A 21,887-nucleotide genomic window follows, 5' to 3' on the forward strand; every position below is an offset into this window, starting at 1 on the left:
CATGTGGAGCTAGAGTCAGGGTGTTACAAAAGGAGGAGTAGGGACAGTGGTGGATGAGAGGGAGTCTGAAGGAATCCCATAGGTGAAGAATTGGTGATCTACAGGTATAGCAGATATCTACTGCTGGCAACAACTTACCCCAAAACTTAGCGTCTTAAAACAGTGAACATTTACTATCTCAAAGTTTCTGTGGATTGTATATCTGAGCATGTCTTAGCTGAATGCCTGTGGTTCAAAGTCTCTTACAAGGTTGAAAACCAGAGCTGTGGCCTCCTCTAAAGGTTTTATTAGGACAAGAGGGAGGATCCGCTTCCAAGTTCACTTGTGGGGTAGCTGGCAGGCCTCAATTCCTCATCAGCCTCTCCACAGGCTGCCCCTAAGGGTCCTCAAATCATGGTAGCCGGTGACTGGAGAGAGAGAGAGAGAGAGATATTAGGAGATAGCCAGCACCCAAGATGAAAACCACAGTCTTTTTATAACCTCATCCTGGAAATTACGTGTTCTATTCATTAGAAGCAAATGAAGAAATCCAGCTCATACCAAAGAGCAAAGGATGATTCAAGGAGGTGAAGACCAAGAGGCAGGGATCACAGGGAGACATTGCAAAGGTTCCCTACCATAGTGAGGTTGCTTTTTAGTTCCTAAAATAGGATTGCATGTGTGGGCAAGCCTGATTCATTTAAAGGGGCATTACAGGCTGGACACCAGCATGTGGGACAAACAATTTCTTTGATGGACAAGAATCTTGCAGAATTTGTAGCTCATTCATCATCCACATTGTTTTCTAAGGCAGCGATGTTGAGATAGAAGGTGTAGACAGCTAAGGTAACTACTTAGTGATTTGCAGATATTCTCTAGAAGTTGACTTTTTGACCAAATCACTGATGGCATTCTAACATTTGTCCCCTCATCCCATTGATCCCTCCTCAAAACTTTCTCTTGTCTGTGCTACAACTTTGTGCCTTACCTAAAAGGCTCTAACCACTAATTGTGTATACTTTCTCACCATGCTACCTTGGTTGATAAATCTTCTGGGAGCAGAGCTCCAGTATCTAGGCATTAGGAAAGCAGAGTCTGTTTCTCATGGTGGTCTGTGAAAGGCTTCTGCTCTCCTACAGGAATGTGAAGCACCAACAGGCCAAGTGAGAGCATGGAGGGGGGGTGGGCGGGGAGATGGTATGTGGTCAGAGTGACATAACCAAGTTGTATTCTGGGCCTGAGCAGCCTGCCTGGGTGAAGTCGGCCTCAGTACTTCCTGAACACCATGGAGAGAAGGTGGAACCCTGGGAGGTCTGTGAGAGGGGGGCACAGTGGCTCCATGCTTTCCCACTAGACCCAGCTCTTCGGGGAGGTCCCCCCTTGAGCCAGCATGCTAAAATACATCTTCTCATATGGTTAAACCAACCAGGGACCAGGTCAGGTCAATGGACAGGAGACAGAGGGAATGGGAAAATTAAAGTTGACAGCAATAGAAAATGAAGAAAGGAGGGGATACAAGGAGAGAAAAAAACTAGATGGAAGAGCCTATGGCGGAAGTGGCCAGCAGCCATGGCGCCCACCTCCAGGCCCAGCAATGGTATCCCCCTCATGGGCAAATTCATTTAGCCAACGTTAGTGAGTTCCTGCTCAGTTCTAGACCCTGTTAAGTTCCTAAGTTCACAAGGGTGAACAAAACAGACATCGTTGCCACTCTCTCAGGGTTTGCTCTAGAGGGGAAACAGAGATGAAGGCAGTGTGATGAGGCTCACAAGAAGGACCGTGAAGGTGAAAGTGTCCCTACGAAGACCTTGGGCCGCCATCCCACCAGTGCAGCAGAGCCTGTGACCTTCTGGTTTGTAGCCCATCTGTAGGGGACCCAGCCCGAGGGAAATAACCCTTCAAACCTTCCTCACCCCAAACCTTGGCCCTGGCTTTGGGCCACAACCCAAAAACCCAGTGTTGGGCTCCTGCCCTAACTCACCCTCGCTTCTCCCTTGGCCTCTCATGTCCCTGGCCATGTCTCAGGATATGGGCATCTTAATCCTTTCCCTTTTTCTCCTCTGTCCATCCAGAATCCCTGGGAATGACACAGGCAAGAGAAGAAGCCAATGGCTGCCATGTGCCATGGGTTTGGAAATGAATATGTCCTCCAGCCTTGCTGGCAGAAAGAGGAAGGAGGTATGTCCAACAGAACCTACAGGGGAGAGGTAGAGGGGCATCTGGCTGAAGATAGCAGAGGTCCAGCATCCCCTCCCCCCAGCTGTCTCTTAATGGCACTGTGGTCCCTCATGGTCCTAGGAGGGATGACCCTCTGGGCCTACTACAAGGAAGACAGTTCCATACAGAAGCAAATGGTGGCTGGTGAGCCTTCAGCTCCCAGGTAGGCATCTGACTTTAAGTCTGCTCCGAGAGCCCTAAAATGTCTTTGGGGCTTCCTTCGCAGCCGCTGGAGAGGTCACCCATCAGAGCTCTGGGATGGACCTTTGAGATAACCCACATTTTTTTCCATTCCTCACCTATTTTCATGAGTAACGGTTTCTTTCCAACATCTGCCCTCAATCCTCCCTGCTATTATTATTTCTTTCTACAATTAAAAGTGAAGAACTGGAGTCAGCAGGGTGTCACAGAGTCCAGACACTCGCATTGCACAGAAGTCAAGGGCCCGAAGGCATTAACTGTTCGCACTGGAGAGCTGAGGATGTGGCATCTGGAGGAGCGCTCGAGGGGGACAGAAGGAAAGTCAGGGTGGGGAAAGCTCCCCCAGAGGCCCTGGAGTGCCATGAAAGCTGTGGGACGCAGGTCCAGCTCCTCCAAGACGGGCCACGCGATTGCACTTGGACATGGAGGTGACAGGCTCCACCAGGGGAGCCCCGTGAGCTTCCGCCGCCCCAGCCCCAGGCCTGTCAGGGCCCTCTCAGGTCCAGCGCCCCCTCACTTCCCTGACTCGCCTCCCCTTCTCCCACCCAGGGCCCTCACATTGCATGTTGAGCCATCTTTTTAATTTTCTGGTTGGCTTGGCAAACTGCAGATGTCCCCTCCCAGAGCTCGGGGCCTCCGCACAACCCCCATCTGTGCGGGGCTCCAGCGCCCCTTCTCTCGGCTGTGCCCTGCTCTGCAAACACCAGACCCCAACTCCTTCATCCAGTGAGTCCTCCCCGACCCTCAGAGGCCGAACCACCCCTTCTCCCCTGCCCTCTTAATCGCAGGGCTCGCTCCCTTCCAAACGCCCACCCCCAGCCTCAGCCATGGGGCAGCTCCACAAGCCAAAAGGGGTGGGAGAGGAAGCGGGGAGGGAGGCTGGGAACTCGGAGCCCCAGCCCCCTCCACATCCGCTGCTGCGATCGCAGCCCACCCCCAGCTGACAAAAGCCCCTGTTAGAGCCAATGGCTCTGGTGCCAGCCCAGCCCCTTGGAGCAATGACAGCCATGTGCTGCATTTGCCCAATTCTGCAGCTGGGCTAATTACTGTGGTTCCCGAGCTTGGGGTCCAGCCCCAAACCAAACAAATTAGGACAAAAACCACAGGCTTCTTCATTCCTCTCATTCCCAGCCAGCAATTGCTAAAGGACCCCTATAATTGATAACAATGAAATAAAAACCCACCACCTGTCCTTAATCCTAAGGACTCGGGAGCCCAGCCAACGGCTCAGCCCATCCCTCCGCGGCCACGGCAATGTGGAGTTTAGCAACGCTGCAGTCCCAGTGCCAGCATCCCCCCAGGAGCGACCTGGACCTGTCACATCCCAGGACACGGTCCAGCCTGCAAGAACGGCTGCAGCTGGGTGAGCGGGCTAAGAGTGGGTGGACCTGCGGCCAGGACTGCCCCTGCGGTGGGTCGGCCCCGTGGGGCCTGAAGCTGGGGTGGACGCAGGGCTTTGTGGAGGGAATGGCAGCCGTTGGTGGCCTGGGCCCCAGGAGGCACGGAGGAAGGAAGTCCCAGGTGGACCACTCCCAGGAGGCCGTACTCGGAAAACGGGAAGCAGGAGGAGGGGTAAAACCAGCAGGAAGGCCTGGCAGTCAGTGGGAGGTCCTGGCCCGAGCACCCAGGCTCAGGAGCAGAGAGTAAAGCAAGGACCCAGCACTGAACAAGACCTTGGTGACAGAGAAGGCCAGCAAAACGCAGGGAAGGCATGGCTCCACCGGCAATGAGGGGACCTGGCTGAGACTGGATGTGGGGCTCGGACACCCCAACCAGGGCCCGGCTTCGGTCCAGAAACAGGGGTGCTGGAAGAGGCCGGGGCAGGGGCAGAAACCAGCTTGTGACACTTGGCCGTGGGGACCTACGTCTTTCTCAACCCAACGATGCTCACGATTGCCCAGAGTGGTTTGTGAAAACACAGAGAGCTGGAGTCCTTGATCCAGGGTGTCGGGGGCCCAGCCGGAGGATTTGCATCGCTGGGTAGTTCCCAGGGCATGCTGATGTTGCGGAGGCTAGGACCACTGCCTTAAATTAGTGGGGGGTGGGGGGGACAAGATATAATCCTCAGGCTCCAGGTGAGGCTGCTGCTCTGGTAGCAACCGGGAGCTAAGAAGAAGCACCAACAAGGCAGTGTGCTAGACTGAATAGTCTGTCTCCCCACCCCTCCCACTCCTTCCAAATTCACCTGCTGAAGCCCCAACCCCCAATGTGACTGTGTTTGGAGATAGGGGCGTGAGGGGGTCACCAAGGTTCCATGAGGTCACTTGGGGGAGGTGCCTAACCCAACAGGGCAGGTGCATTGATAAGAAGAGGAGGAGACACCAGAGGGCACCTTTCCTCCTGGGGAGGTTCAAGGTCATGCCCTGAGCACCTGAGCAGCCTCCTGTCCTCTGCCTCAGTCTCCCTTCGCCTTTGCCCTCGCCGCTGGCCCAGATCAATCACCCTGCAGCACGGTCCCGTCTGGAGAAGCAGGGTCGGTGGGGAAGCCGAGGACCAGGCCAGCCCGTGAGTCCCTGCAGAGGCAGCAGCCACAGGTCAGGGAGGCTCCAGGAAGATTTATCGGCCACTAAACTCAGCCAGAGGGGGTGGGGCAAGAAGGCAGAGTGTAATCAAAGTGATACTTTATGTTGCTCCGTCTCAGGAAAATAATTGTTCCACTGGAACATCATTACACTATCATTTTTCTACTCCTGTGCCACTTACAGGGAAATAGAAACTCACTTTCTTCTTCATAATAAGCTGCAATTTCAATAACTCAAAAGGCTTTTTCTGAGATGGAGCCAATCTCGCACCCCCGCCCCCTCCTCCAGTGATGTGGGTGGAGACAGGTGCCTCCTGGAGACACCCCGGCGGGGGCAGTGGTGGCCAGACCTGGGGGGAACCTAACTAGGCCCTGGGGACAGCTGTCTCTTCTTGATGTTCTTCTTGCCTGTCACTCAGGTGACCCACTGTCCCAATTTGCCAGGGACCAGGGGGTCCAAGATGCTGGACTTGCTGTGCTAAAACCAGGTCAGCCCAGGGCAAAGCAGGGCAGCTAGCCACTCCACGTTCCACCAACTGGGGACAAGGGGTTCATGCTGTGCATTTTACCAGTATTTACTGGGAAGCGAGCGGATACCAAGCTCCCCCGTGCCCTCGGGGAGCCTGCCTTCTAGTGGGGGAGATACACAACTAACCGACTACCTAAGTATGTTATATAACACACTAGCAAGTGCCGGAGAAAAGCAAAACGGGGAAGGAAGATTGGCGATGGGGCACGGAAGTTTGTAATTTTAAACAGGGTGATGAGGGTGGGTCTCCCTAATGGGTGGCACCTGAGCCAAGTGTGAAGGGGGTGAGGAAGCAAGTTACAAGGATATCTGGGGCAAGGACCTTCCAGACGGAGGGATCAGCCAATGCAAAGGTTCAGAGGCTGAGCTTGACTCACATATTCAAAGGATTCCATGGAGGCCCGTGGGCTGGAGCAGAGTAGCCAAAAGGTATGGGAAGGAGAGAGGTGGCAAGAGTGGCCAGAGACCAAACTTTGGAGGGTTTTTTGGATCACCGTGAGACCGTCTGGCTTTTACTTGGAACGAGAAGGAGAAGGAACACAATCTCATCGGTGTCCTAGCAGTTTCGCGCCGACTGCTATGGAAATCCAGTTAGGAGGCTGTTGCCGTAACACCAATAAGCAGCCACAGGGCCTTAGACCAAGATGGTGATGGTGGAAGTGGTTAAAAAGAGGAAGCTGGACCTTGGATATATTTTGAAGATGGAGCCAACAGATTGTCCTGATGGGGCCTGGGTATGAGGCAAGAGAGAAAGAAGAGTCAGCGTGACTTCCAGGATTTGAACGTACCGGGGCCATGACCAGATCTTGGAATAAATACGATACATTTCAAAGACCCCCATGTACCCCAGAGGACTTGCGCTTGAGATATTGCAAGACTTAAGTTAGAGACTGAGATGCACTTCTAAATGCATCTAGACTCATTAAGACCGTGGAGCGTGATCTTCAAACGCAGATTTGCACTCAATCCTTGGGCCTAGAGCTGGATAACGGGCCACCCGAGGTCTAGCCCGCTAACTCAGGATCACCCAGTGGTGAAGAGGCAAGACCTGCATTTAAACTCTCTGATGGGGATCCCTGGGTGGCTCAGCAGTTTGGTGCCTGCCTCCGGCCCAGGGCGTAATCCTGGAGTCCCGGGATCAAGTCCCACATCGGGCTCCCTGCGTGGAGCCTGCTTCTCTCTCTGCCTCTCTCTGTGTGTCTCTCATGAATAAAAAAATAAATCTTTAAAAAATAATAAACTCTCTGAGGCTCGGTTTGGCCATTCAATGATTGTTGTGAAAATTGAGTAAGATGGTGTGGACCAAACACTTAGCACAGGGCATAGACCCCAGAAGGAGCGTCACCACCATGGCGATGGGGACTAGGTGGTATTGAAATTCGGGCAGTGGCCAGAAGAGGGCACCACCAGCAAAAGACAGTGGGGCTGCGTTGCCGGGGAGCATGGCTTACTTGCCTTGCATCCACCAACCCGGCAAAAAAAATAAACTAGCTTCCCACAAATAATAGACTGGGATTTATATTTATATCCCCTCACTGCAGAGACCTACTGCTGTGCAAAATGGATCTTCTATTTTAGGGCTTCTCCGGCTCACAACAGCCCCCCAAGGCCTGGCATGAGAGGGGAATAATACAATGGTCTCCACCATTGGCCAGTCCTTACCTCCTCCCTAGACCCCGCATGATACCCAGAGACCAGATGACTCCTCCAGTACCCTGGGCGTGGGGAGGATGGAGACAAGCAAAGATAAGGTTTGTCCAATTTGTTCTGGTCCCTGGAAATTCTGCTTATCTCCTCTCCCATTGCTTCATCACATTGCCAAAATTACCTCGATAATATATTTTTTAATTTAAGAATTCATTTTCACTTCACGAAAGAGGAACACTGCAGCCAGATAAGAAACTCCATCTGTCTCCAAGAAAAAGGGTCGTGGATTTGGGTGTCACGAATCCTGTAATGTCTTAAATTAAGGTGCCACTTCTGAATGCTTTCTTCGTATTTATGAAATGATTATTCTACAGAGGTGCATTTAATATTGTTAAAATAATGATTGTGCATGTTTAATACATCAATTTAAGTTATTATCTCCCATGCTATAAAATGTGGGATAATTTCATAAATAATTATAAAGCATTTACAAATGGCGCCTTAATGCAAAGCATTCTTGCTAATCCTTTATCTTTCACAAACACAGAAATAACAATTAGATTCCTGGAATGAAAAAGGGAGGTTATGTTCTAGAATGTGTCACCTCCTTACTGAATGCAAATAAGGAGATGAGGAAAAGAATAAAAGACCTGAGTAGAACCAGCACGCTTCCCCCCCTACTTGAACAGATGGAAGATGTCTGACCATGGCTTCGTTATTCTGGGCACTGGGGTCCTTCCTCTGTAGGGTCTGTAGGGACAGGGAGGGAGGGCTCACTGCCTCAGGGTAGGGGGAATTCTTTGAACCCCTGTGAGGAAGGGTAATTCTCCCTCCTGCCAATTTCTTTTGGGAACTGGAGAAGCAGCGGCACAGAGGGCTGGCCACAGGGTTGGAATAAGAGGCATCCCCACCCCCTTGTGCACACAGACACAGGCAAGAGAATGGGTGGGACGACCCCGGGTCCCTGGAGGTTTGATCCAGGTCTTCAATCATCAAACTGAGTCACGGGTCACTAGGGACCAAATAGGATTTAAAAATTTTTCTGTTTTCATCTTTTAGCCCACCTATCAATAATACAGACTTCGAGAGGAGGGAGATGCCCTCAGGAGCTGACACTCCAGAATGTTCACATTTGAAACTACAGAGACAGCAGACATTGGGTTGATGCAGAGTTAATCCAGGAAGGCTTTTTGGAAGAGGTGAGATAGACCAGGTCACAGATCCATGAAATCAAATAAATCAAAGACAGCCTGAGGATGCTGAGACAGTGACCGTTCCCTTCATGCATGTGTGCCTGCACACACACACACACACACACACACACACGGTGAGAAGTGGCTGTGTATCTAAAGCGACAAGCGATTTAAACCAGGACATCAAGCCAGGCTTGAGGAGTCCTAGGAGATATTTGGAGATGATGCTCTTTGAATCCCACCAACTCAGCCTGTCTCTCAAAGGCTGGACAGTGGCAGAGATAACTGAGTAAAGGAGAAAGCAGGTCCTAACCGTGGGACATCCTGCAGCCCATCCAAACCCAGCTCTGCAGAAACAAACTGCTCCCTAATTCAGGCAACTGTCCTCCAAGCTGAATTGTGGAGGAAAAAAATAGAAGGGGCAAAGGCTCCAGGGCCCTGAGCTAGTACATCAGCTCTGGTATCGGTGCACTGCACTCGTTGCACGCCAGAAGAGCCAAGGGAGTCCCAGTTACAGGGACTGACTCCCCGGATCTGGGGACGTGATTGGGACAGAGGAAGTTGACCAAGCTCAGACCGTGATCAGTGGACCAGAAAGCTGGGCTGTGTCAGGCTTCAGCCTTCAGGAGGAGGTGACCAGCAGCTCCTGAGCGGGCTGGGAAGCAGGCCGCCCTCACAGCTCAGAAGAAGGCCCTCAAAGAAGCAGGCGGCCATCCCTCCACCCCATCCATCCCAGGCCCAGTAGGAAGGGCCATGAGACAAGCAGACTGAATTCTTACAGCTGACCCGGTTCCTGAGCAGCCCCCCTGCAAAAGATGGCCAAGAATTCATTACCAGGAGCCCGTGCTAATTGCACACTTCTCCTCCCACAGCAGCACACACACCCCCCCACACACACACACGCACCCACACACACACTTTCACCACTCTCATGGCTGTGTCTGTAGAGGCCCCAACCAGGGTCTCAACACTCAGCTACTTCCCACTCTGGCAACAAGGTGCTGGGGACTGACCATGGACAAAAGAATGAACTTCTCTGGCTCTCACCCAAACCCCTAGTCGTAGGGACCCCAGAGCTCTTACCCTATGCCTCTATCTCCCTCTTAAGTATGTTCTCCATCCTATAGCTACAGCAAATCAAGGAATGAACTCATGGAAATGGATATTTGCATAGCTTCAAGGCATCCCCCCCCCAATTATGTACTGTTACCTGGTGGTTTTACCATATCTCCTCGCTACTCTTTCCTCCAGAAGGTAGAGCTTAATTTCCATGTCCTTGGGTATAGGCTGGACTTAGTGACTCACCTCTAACAAAGAATGGGAAGAGAGGAATAGTGACTTTTTAACGAAAATCCCGATGGTCAATTATCCAGAGAGGGTAAAGGGTGTAGCTTCTTGAGAGCAGGAAAGCTTTTGTAATTCATCTGGAAAATAAGGTACATATAGGCAGCAATGCTAGGTTATTCTGGAAAATGAGGCTGAGCCTACCCTTGGAGAGAGCCTTCAAGGGCTCACATCCCCAGTAATAAGGGATGTGGCGATCATGGGCCTCCCGATATAATTCCAAGTGAAGGCTACCTCGCCCCTGCCATTATCCTTCCTGAAAAGCCATAAAACCAGAGACCCCCGAGAAACTGTCTCAGATTGGAAAAGACAGAGGACCAAAGATGACAATCATGGTGTCCTGAATGGGATCCTGGACCAGAAAACAAGCCTCAGTGGGAAAACCGGTCAAAAGTAGATTAAAGTCTACCGTCTCCTGACTTGTGTCGCACGATATCAATTTCTCAGTTTCGATCAACGTGCCCTGATTATGTAAGATGTTAGCAGTCGGGGAAGCTGGGGGAAGGGTGCGTGGAACTCTGTTCTGTCTTGGCAATGTCTCTGCAAATCTGAGAATACTTGAAAATCCAAAGCTTCTGATTTAAAAAAAAAAAAAAAAAGAGCCCATTGTCTTGCTTCCCCTTCCCCACATGAAAACACCACCATCACCACCACCTCTGGATCCTAACATCCCCAGTTCTGTTGCTTCATCTCACAGGGTTCCGTCCCTTCCCAGAGCACAGCAGGCCCCAGGATGCTTGAGGAACTTGGCTCACATGGGCCTTTTTTGAAACCTGCCTCCTGCCTCCGCATTGGCCCCATTATGCTGACCCTGAAGGACCAGTCCCGGGCTCACCTTCCCAGTGAGTGCACACTTCCCCACTTTGGATTGAAAAGCATTGTTGTGTGTGTGCGTGTGTTTTATTGTGTGTGTGTGTCTGCAACGCTCATCTCGATCTTCCGAACTGCAGAATGCCTACACAGGAGTAACACTCAGCTGGGAAACGTGCACCCACAGCCATCCCTCCCCCTTCCTCCACCCCCTCAAAGGCCGCAGGGGCACCCCAGCCTCGGGGAGAGCGGCACAACAGTGGCTCCTGGTGACGGGCGCGGGGAACTGCACGCCCCCCCTTCTTGTGTGCCCCCCAGGGCACCCGTCCAGGCCTGCTTCCCTCTTGGGCGCGCACCCTTCCTCGGCCTTTTGCCGGCTTTCTCCCTCTAGCTCTTGCTCCTGCACCCCAGGGTTCCTTGACTTCCTCCTTTTGTTACATCTGTGGACAAACTAATGGCTTTAATTGAGACCAATAAGAAGGAGCCTCATTTTATAGCAATCAGGGCGGGGGGCGGAACAACCTTGGATTCTCAGCAAAAATGAGATCAAATAAAGACTTGGCCCCATCCGCTTCTGATGCCGTCGAAACTACCCAGAAATTCCGTTCCGATTTTCCATAAGTCTCTCTCTACTTGCTCATCCTTTCTTAACTATTTTTCCTCAAACTCTAATATTCAAAATGAAAAATTTCATCTATTTTTATTCAATACTATCATTTTTCTCTTTTAATTGCTAGTCTTGCAAGAGTATTGTTTTCTACTATTTTTCATGGCAAATGCACAGTACTTAATCTATACTATGGGTTAAATAGGTTTTTGGCAGCCAGCCCTGGAGCCTTGCCAGCACTGATATCCTTGTTGTTATGGGAAAAAGCTTCAGACAACTAATTCAAATGAATTTTTGGAACTCAACCCATTTATAAGTCAGAGACAGCCTGCGCCGTCCTGGATGGTTATTTGATTGGCTGTGGGGGATGTAGGTCTTTCTTGTTTCCCAAATGAACTCATTCAAAATGCAACAGATGCATATTAAGGTCTATTACAGGCAGGCCCTATGCGAGCATCCAGGGGATGCTATGGGACCCAACTGAGCTCCTGCCCTCGCAGACGAGTGAGTTAGACAGGGAGGGAAGGAGGCCAGCCCAAGGCCAGGTTGTAGGTAAGGGCTGCAAGGAGGCCTATATTAGTCAGGATTCACCAGAAGAACATTTATAGGCCACACACATATGATATACATCATAGGGCATATGTAAGTATGGATATACATATACACTGAGAGAGAGAGATTTATTTTAAGGAATTGGCTTATGTAATTGTGGGAGCTGGCAAATCTGATATCTGGAAGGCAGGCAGGCATGGCAGGTAAAAGCTGATGCAGTTTGGTGTTTGAAATCTGCAGGCCAGCTAGAAGGTGAGAAACTGCGGGACGATTTCTACATGACAGCCTTGAGGGAGAATTTCTTTCTTCTTCTTCGGGAAGCCTCCGTCTTTGCTCTTCCATTGATTGGATGGGGCCCAACCACAACGTGGAGGTAAATCTGCTTCTCCCAAAGTCTACTGGCTTTATATACAAACCGCATCTAAAACGTGCCTCGGCTGCAACATCTCCACTGCTGTTTGAGCAAACACCTGGGCCCCAGAGCCCAGCCAAGTCAATGCACAAAATTAGAGCCCCAGTGGTGGGACTCTTACCCTGGTCCAGGGGAATCAGGTACCGGCGGAGAGACCCGAGGCCTTAGCCAGGCCAACAGCAGCAGAGAGCACGAGCACATCTTTGCACAGGGCCTGTGACATGCTCCCCGAGGGCTGCAGTGTACGGTGCTCACCCCCAGCCCCAACACCAAGGCGCCCCCCCTTCCTCGGGACCCTAGGAGGCTCTGCAAGCCACCTGCAGGCGCAGAGGCCTCATGGCAAGTCCAGGCCTGGTCCACAGGGCGCCGCAAGGCCTGCAAGGCCAACCCCCCAGCGCAGGGGTGCGCGTCTCCCCCACCCCTGCTTTCCAGCGGGCTCCTCCCTGGCAGCCATGCATGCACTTGCAAGAACGTGAGCTCCACCTTGCCTCCCGCACTCCTGCACCCCTGCACCCCTGCACCCCCGCACCCCAGGCCCCTGCCCTGCCCGCCTGGGCTCCCCTGGCCTGCGCCCCGGGGGGGAGGCTCGTGGAAGCATCTGGCGCTGCCGCCTGAGCAGTCCGTCAGCCTTGCACCGCTGTCACCACGAGACGTGGCGGAACGAAAACAAAAGACGTGACAAATTTGTCCTTTTCTCTTTCATAATTAACCAAAATATCTCAGCATGTAGCAAAGCACGGCTCCTAATTAACAGACAGGCGAGAGGCGATTAAGAAAAAAAAAAAAAAAAAAAACCATGCAGCCCCTCTCAACACCCCTCCCACTCACACCCCTCCCTACCTTGCAGCCCCCCCACCCCCTCCCCGGTAATTATATTTGCAGGAGAGAATGATATTCTGGTCAGACACGACAGACAGAAAGAGCCCGGTCCCCAGTGAGGCAATTAATATTTCACACCTGCCAAAGCAAAGTGGCCAGGGGAGGGGGAGGCGCTGGGGGTGGGGAGCACTGCGTTGTCACGAGGCCAGAGTGTGCAAAAGCCAAGTGGGGACAGGCCTTCTGTTGGGCTGCGGGAATGGGCAGGCCAGCCTGGCACAGAAAACCACTCTTCAGGGTGTGTGTGGAGTGGGGGCAGGGGACTATGGGCACAACCAGGCTCCTATGTGCATGGGCTTGTACCCCTGGGGTGCCCTCCCGCCCTGCTCCCCAGTTCCCAGCTGGCTTGTGCACTCCCTGCACACCGCCACCCCCCTGGGGCAGCGGAGTGGACGACCTAAGGGGTGGGGTGAGCAAATACAGAGCAAACAGGCCCAGACCCTTCACCCGTGCCCCCTACTGCCACCCCCCAGTCCCATGCAGCTCATCCAGCGGGTGGGTCACAGCAGAGACAGTACCCCGCCTTCCACCAACACATATCCTCGCACCCTCTCTCATTCTCCCCAAGGCCCCGTGTGCACACACAGGCACACACACACACGGAGATGCTCATGCTCACACTCCTGATTTTGTGCACTCACATGCTCAACCATGTCCAAGTCAGACCATCAGCAAAGACTTCGTGATTATTTATTACGTTCAAGTCCCTGCCCCCTGAGATTCCAACCGGAGTTACAGAGATGGAGCTGCTGGAGACTTCGAAAAGAAAGCAGCTCACGCTCCACAGTCCTGCTGGTAAGTGACACTCCCCGGCTTCACCGAGCACTTACTGGTTGTCAGGACGGTTCTCCAGCTGCTTCATGTCCTTTTTCTCATCCATCACCTATAAAAATCCTAAAAGGCACATTAATACCACCACATTTTACATGCAAGAAACCTGAGACAGCCGGAGGTTAGGCATCTCACCCCAGCTAGAAAGTGAAAAAAACTGAGATTTAAGCTTTTTTGTTCCATCTGACCCAAAACTGGTGTTGCTGACTCGCAATAGCCAAAAAGTGGAAGCAACACAAATGTCCCCCACAGGTGAGTACATAAACAACGTGTGGTCCTACTACAATGGAATATTATTCAGCCTTAAAAAGGAAGGAAATGCTGACACGCAACGTGAGTTGTTTTTCTTTTTCTTTTCTTCTTTTTTTTAAGACAAGTACTATCTAATTCTGTTCATACGAGGTCCCTAGAGTAATCAGATCCATACAGCCAGGGGCTGTGGGGAAAGGGGAGTTAGTGTTTAATAAGTTGATGGGCAAGTTCTGGCAATGGATGGTGGTGATGGCCGCACAACAATGTGACTGGACTTAATGAGACTGACATGCCCATTTAAAAATCGTTAAGATGGTAATTTTTGTAGTATGTGTATCTAAAAAAAAAGAGAGAGAAAGAAAGAAAGAAAGAAAGAAAGAAAGAAAGAAAGAAAGAAAGAAAGAAAGAAAGAAAGAAAGAAAGAAAAAAAGAAAGAAAGAAAGAAAGAGAGGGAGGGAGGGACGGAGGGAGGAAGAAAGAAAGAAAGAAAGAAAGAGAGAGAGAGAGAAAGAAAGAAAGAAAGAAAGAAAGAAAGAAAGAAAGAAAGGGAAAGAAAAACAACTCACGTTGTTAACTCCCACCCCCAGGGAACAGAGAAGGAAGGAGGATGACTGTAGGCTTGGTGGCCGGAGCACAGGGCGCAGGCCGAGAGTGAGGCTTAAAGGGTGGGGTGCCCCGGCCAGAGGCAGGGGGGCGAAGGAGATGGGAAAATACCAAATGAGATGCACAGGGGCCCCTGGTACCTCTTTGGAGAAGGGGACTGGGGGAAACCACTTTAATCCAGAGGAAACCATTTTATTAGAGATGAATCTAAAGGAAGTCCTGAATTGAGTGAAAGGTCAGATTTGATGTCATTCAACTTTCTTCCAGAGTAAAGATTTTAGGATTTTCCAGAAAAGCAAAGCCCCTTTGGAAAATGGTAGTGAGTTGATGAGTCTAACTGAACAGTAGGATCCCGGGGAGTCCAGAGACCCCTAAGGCCAGAGGGGAGGCCGTGTGCAGGGAGCAGAGGCCAGGCTCAGGAGGTTGAGGCTCTGCGGGCAATGGGGAGCCCCTGTGGGGCTGAGCCCAGAGCAGCAGGGGACCCCGTGACTTGAAGAGATTCTCTGACAGAGGTAACTGTGAGGCCATCAGGGAACAGAAAAATAATAGAGGGTTGGGGGCAGCCCGGGTGGCTCAGGGGTTTAGCGCTGCCATCAGCCCGGAGCCTGATCCTGGGGTCCCGGGATCGAGTCCCATGTCGGGCTCCTTGCATGGAGCCTGCTTCTCCCTCTGCCTGTGTCTCTGCCTCTCTCTCTCTCTCTCTCTCTCTCTCTCTCTGTATATATCTCATGAGCAGATAAATAAAATATTTTTTTAAAAAAAGAATAGAGAGTGGGAAGGAGAGAGAGGCCTCTCATGGTGGGAAGCAGCTGCTCTTGGGGAATACACTGGATGAGGGAAGAAACAAGGGGACAAAGGTGACTGCAAGGCTTCTTTGATGACAAAAGAGGAGGTTTTTAACCCCTTCAGACAGAGGGGACAGCCCATGTGGGCATTCCGGCCTTCAGGGCTGTCCTATGCTGCCCACCAGGAATGATAATAACCATCCCTTAGGCTGGTGACACTCACTGATTCTGCCTCCAGTACACATCTAGGTCCCCTTCACTTCTTTCTAACCCCATTGCCACTGCCCTGTCCCCAGGCTTATCCTGTCCCTTCCCTCTGGCTTTGCTGAGTGGTAGATGCCTACATTGTCACCCCCGAAATACCCACCAGGAAACCAGGCTCCATGAGTCAGGGTTACTTGTTTAAGGATGGTATAATGAGTACTGATGGATCCTACTCAAAACCCCGAGTCCCGCAACTCAAAATCCAGGCAGTTGTTGGGTACAGGGACTTATGAGAATGTTTGCCATCATTCCCCTCCCCAACGAGTTTACAATCCATCTATGCTGATCAGTAATGCATGGAGGTAACATGGATACTGCGAATCTGACTCTAGTGTGAAAGGTAGGTGGGGGAGGGGGCGGGCCACAGGCTTTTGTGACCTATACACATGGCTGGGACCTCACCGTGGCCCCTTCCCAGGGCAAGATCATGAGGTCATGGCACATTCCTCAATGAACTTCAGTATCTTCATCTGTAAAACAGCCATCATTCTTCCTTTATCCGCTCTTTTTATCTGTCCTTTTATTCAAAAATGACTGTCATACATATAGTATGATCAGGCCTCATGCTGGGCACTAAATGCAACAGGCAAGGTCTGTCCTCAGGGAGCTTCTGCCCTAGTGCATGGGGTTTGGGACAGGGTAGAAAGGAACTGTGCTATGGTCAAGGCAAGAAACAACACTTGAATTAGGGCCGTGGTGTGAGGATGGAGAGAGAACAGATGCAAGTTCCATACTAGAGGAAAAACTAGCAGGCCTGACCGATCTTGCTGCAATGACATTAGATCCAAAAGCAGGTTGGGGTGGGGGTGACCCCTCTTAGAAGAATTAGAAACACCGCATGTGAGATACTCATCAGAGCACCCAGCAATACTGCTGCTCAAAGATGGTAGTTTTACCTATTATGAGCACGGAGGGAACAGAAGGGAATCAGAGAGTAGTTTCTGCAGAGAAGGGCTGGAGAGATGGAGAAAGATGGAGCAAGTGAATTTTGTGGCAAGTTTAAAGCAGGGGAGGGAGGCAGCTTGACATGGGGGTGGAGGAGGAGGGTGTCAGGAATTTCTGGTGGGAGCCAGAGTGGAATGGACCAAACACAGGTTTGGAGGGGAGAACCATGAGCCATCAGACTACAGAATCAATTAGGGTTGCATATAAGTGGCTTCTGTGTGATATTGTACAAGTAAGATGTATGTAGCTCTTTAAAATAAAATAGAACCAAATCCACATCCTCAAAATGAATTCCTGACCCATCTTCAGATCTGAGCTTAGACAAGGAGATGTGTTCTTCCCTTTGCAGACTCACCCCTTCTATGCATCTAAGGAAGGAAGAGGGCAGCCCCAGTGGCTCAGCGGTTTAGCGCAGCCTGCAGCCCAGGGCGTGATCCTGGAGACCCAGGATCGAGTCCCACGTCAGGCTCTCTGGGTGGAGCCTGCTTCTCCCTCTGCCTGTGTCTCGGCCTCTCATTCTCTCTCTGTGTCTCTATGATTAAACAAATAAAATCTTAAAAAAAAAATTAGAAGGAAGGAAGAACTGAGCCTACAAGGCCCCAAGATCGGCTGTGGGGTAAGGGACCGGGCAAGCAGGCAGGGACCAGCACCAGAGGCCAGAGCCATGGCAGGGCACCTGCAGCGGTTGTCTCCTTGGGGTGTCTTCTAAAAAGACGGCCCACTCAATGACCCCCTACCTCTTTCTCTTTAGCAAGTGCTGCCCATACAATCTCAGCCTAAGTTTTCAGACCCTATTGTCTGAAGGCTGCATTGTCTAACCTGGAAAAACCACTGGAGCTTCAGATTGCACTGGCTCAGTCCCTGGCAACCCCCACCGCCTGCCACTGCTCCAGACAGTCCACACAGCCCTGGGTGCTGCCATCCGTGTGGGCAGCAGAGGCCCAGGCCCCATGGACAGTGTGGCGAAGAGGCTGGAAGCAGCTCCTCCCACAGGTGGGGATAACATCCCAGGCCTTGCCGTCACCTCCCCCTGATTCCACAGCTCAGCACTTTTCAAAGAAAGCCCACAGATCCCTGGGGGTTCCCTGAGACTCTTTCAGGGGTCCAGAGGTCAAAATATTTTTATATTATTAGGACACTATTTGTCTTTCCCACTGCGTTAACATTTGCACAGTGTTGTGAAGGCAGTGGTAGGCAAAACTGCTGACGCCCGTTTGAGCCAAAATGTTAGCATCCAACTGAACTAAAAGTCATTTTATTTTTCCCTCAGTACACGCTCACATTTTAAAAAGGCCGTTTTTACTTATGAACGTTCCTTCTGAAGCAGTGGAAATCATTAATTTAATTAATAAAATCATTAATTTTATTAAATCTCCACCCTTCAGTACATATCTTTTTAATATTCTGTGTGACTAACTGAGAAGTACACATAAAGCATTTCTGCTGCATACCGAAACCCAATCCTCATCTCAAATAAGAAGCATTTGTGGGATTGAGTGATGAACTGAACTAGTTACTCCTGACATGGAACACCATTTTTATTTGAAAGAACAACTGACAAGCTCTGGTTATTCAGACTTGTGTTTTGGTAGAAACTGGCTCAAAAATAAACAAAATGAGATACTGTATATAGGAAACTCAAAAGACTCCACCAAAAACACTGCTAGGACTGATCAATGAGTGCAATAAAGTTGCAGGATGCGAAATCAATGCACAGAAGTCTGTTGCTTTTCTGTACACTAATAATGAAGCAGCAGAAAGAGAAATTAAGAAAACAATCCTATTTATAATTGCACCAAAACAATAAGATACCTAGGAATAAACCTAAGCAAAGAGGTGAAAGACCTGTACTCTGAAAACTATAAAATGCTGATGAAAGAAATTGAAAATGATACAAAGAAATAAAAGACATTCCACATTCATGGATTGGAAGAACAAATATTGTAAAAATGTCTATACTACTCAAAGCAACCTACACATTTAATGCAATTCCTATCAAAATGCCATCAGCACTTTTCACGGAGCTAGAACAAACAATCCTAAAAATTGTATGGAACCACAAAAGACCCCAAATAGACAAAGCACTCTTGAAAAAAAAAAAAGCAAAGTTGGAAGCATCACAATTCCGTATTTTAAAGGATATTACAGAACTGTAGTCATCAAAACAGAATGGTACTGGCACAAAAACAGACACATAGACCAATGGAATAGAATAGAAAACCCAGAAATCAACCCATAATTATATGATCAATTAATCTGTGACAATCAGGAAAGAATATCCAGTGGAAAAAGGTAATCTCTTCAACTAATGGTGTCGGGAAAACTGGACAGCATGCATGAATGAAATGGACCACTTTACGATGGAATATTACTCAGCCATAAAAGAGGATGAAATGTTGCCATTTGCAATGACATGGATGGAGCTAAAGGGTATTATCCTAAGCGAAGTAAGTCAGTCAGAGAAATACCAATATCATATTATTTCACTCATGTGGCATTTAAGAAACAAAGGGGGGAAAAAGACAAACCAAGAAACAGATTTAACTATAAAGAGCAAACTGATGGTTACCAGAAGTGGGGAGGAGGACGGGCGAAAATAGGTGATGGGGATTAAGGAGTACACTTGTGATGAGCACTGGGCATTGTATGGAATTGCTGAATCACTGTACTATATACACTTGAAACTAATATTACACTGCACTGTGTTATAATAAAAATTTTAAAAAACTGTTGATTTAATTAAAACAAAGAAAAAAGAAAATAAACAAAATGAGCCTGTCGCTTAAAACAATTGACAAACTTGTGGCTGATGATACAAATTTGAGTTTCGTGTGAAAATTAGAATTTTGGAAAATGTGTGCTCATCACCACGAACTTCACAGCTTCCTAATATTTAAAATCTTTCCCGATGAGGTCACTGGTGAGAACACATCTGATGGGGTTTTTAAATCTTGTATAATGAAATGTGTCAACATTTGGAAGATCCACATAACTTAATGAGATAATATTTTCCAAATGTCCAATGCATGATTCTACAAGATCATGCGTGGATAAAAGGACCATTGGAAGCAGAAGAATCACCAATGTAAGTTCATACAATACATACAATTGAGTATAAAAGGTTCATTGATATGGTTTCAAGTTCTGCATTGCAAATAACTTTTAAGAAAGTATTGTTGATTGAGTTTTAGTGTAGTATCAAAAATGAATAGTCACAATTCTGAAAAAAACTATTAAAAACTCCTACCTATCTATACAATGGAATATTACTCAGTCATCAAAAAATGAAATCTTGCCATTTGCAATGATGCAGATGGAACTAGAGGGTATTATGCTAGGCGAAATAAGTCAATCAGAGAAAGAAATTATCATATGATTTCACTCATATGTGGAACTTAAGAAACAAAACAGAGGAACATAGGGGAAAGGAGGAAAAAATAAAATAAGATGAAATCAGAGAGGGAGACAAACCATTAGAGACCTTTAACTCTAGGAAACAAACTGAGGATCACTGGAGGGGTGGAGGTAGGCGGATGGGGTCACTGGGTGATGGGCATAAAGGAGGGCATGTGATGTCATGAGCGCTGGGTGTTATATAAGACTGATGAATCACTGACCTCTATCTCTGAAACTAGTAATACATTATACGCTAATTAATTGAATTTTAAAAAAAAATCCTACCTATTCCAACTGCACATTTGGATGATGCTGGACTTCCTTCGCATATTTCAACCAAAACAACATAACCCAACAGATTGATTACAAAAGCAGATGGGATTCAGTCAGACTTTAAAAAGATATGCAAAAATGTAAAACAATGCCACTCTACTCAGAAATTGTTTTTTATTTTGGAAAATATTTTTCACAAAAATATGTTATTTCTATTAACATGTAATAGCTCTATTACTGTTATTTTTTAAATAAATTGAAAAGAAGTATTTTAAAATTTGTTTTAATTTCTAATACAGGACATATACAAATGCTTTTTGGAGCTCTCAATACTTTTTTCGAGTGTAAAGGATTCCTAAGACCAAAAAGTTTGAGACTTCCCCTCTAGCTCACTGTTGCCTATCACCATTATCGCCGCCGCTCCTAAGGCCTGGACCCCAAATGTTCTTCATGCTTTCAAGCTCCAGGGTCCAGATCCTAATATATAACATGAGCCTTGGTTCAGTAATGCCCTTCCTGGCCTTTCCAGGGACTCCATTTCAGAGTGGCCTATGAGAGCTCCTGCCTGCTATGTGTTCCTTGTCCTCACCATCCACCCCTGTTCACACACACACACACACACACACACACACACACACATACACGATGCCTCCTATGGGCAATAAAGACCCAATTATTCCTTGAAGTAACTTTTGATCCTGGAAAAGTCAACTTCTCAAGCTTTGTTCTCCTCAACTATAATCCTCAGATGTTAATAGTTAAAGCCATCTTCCTTGGGTCTTTGTTGAAACTAAATGAGACAATGAGAGTACACTAGATCTTCTCCATCTGCAGGTCCACCCTCCACCGACCCACACCCTGTTCTGTACCCCTGGAGGCTTTCAGCTGGGTTTGGCCAATGGCAGGCACTGGTGGGGGATGCAAGAGGGCAGGGGGAGAAGGAAGTGGAGGGCTTTTCACCCTGCTACATGTTCACACATATGTACATCCATGTACATACGTGTGCACACAGGTGTCCACACCTCCAGTGTGACGGTGTCCCTAGAGGAGGCCGAGTTCCTGTTGGACAGTGCTTCATAAAGGGCATCTCCTCCTCCCTTTGTCCTTCAGGCCTAGGGATTGGCCTACATTGGCCCAAGGTTTCCTTTAACAGCTTACACCTTTGTGAATAGCTTCCTACTTAAATTCTCACATTGTCCGGGTGTGCCATTTAGTTCCTGCAGAGACTTTGACTGAACAATACAGGTGTGAAACGCTGTAATATTGGACACGTCCATATTGAAGAAATGTCCTTTTCTCTCTGACCTTGAGTCTCCTCTGACCACTGGGCATCTCCAGCTCAGGCTCACCTTCCTAGGGAGGAAGGAGGACACAGGGATTTTGTCTTACTCAGTGCACTTTATTCGTAAGGCCACTTATGTCCAAGGCACTGTACAAGGGGTTGCAAAGAAATTCGAGAAAAGGAATAAACATCCTGTGCTTTTCATCTTTATTCCTTTGTTCCTGATGTTCTCTGCACCCCAAGTGTTCTTCTCTTTCCATCAGTCAAAACTCTCAGATTTCACCTTAAGAAACATTTCCGTGTCCCCCAACCATAAATAATGTCTTTCTCCCCCAAACACCTCTTTTAAAGCACTTATCTCTTTTTAA

General features: G+C 48.9%; 1 long non-coding RNA gene across 1 annotated transcript; it reads right to left on the minus strand.

The window, feature by feature from the left end:
• Positions 1 to 275: 275 nt before the first annotated feature.
• Positions 276 to 21,586, minus strand: LOC140634789 (uncharacterized). The gene is made up of 3 exons (XR_012032174.1): positions 21,430 to 21,586; positions 9,593 to 9,711; positions 276 to 407 (listed from the first exon to the last, which is right to left on the minus strand). It is a non-coding gene; the product is annotated as an uncharacterized lncRNA (long non-coding RNA).
• Positions 21,587 to 21,887: the final 301 nt, after the last annotated feature.

Source organism: Canis lupus, chromosome 6 (genome assembly GCF_048164855.1).
Source record: "Canis lupus baileyi chromosome 6, mCanLup2.hap1, whole genome shotgun sequence".
Taxonomy (NCBI): Eukaryota; Metazoa; Chordata; class Mammalia; order Carnivora; family Canidae; genus Canis; species Canis lupus.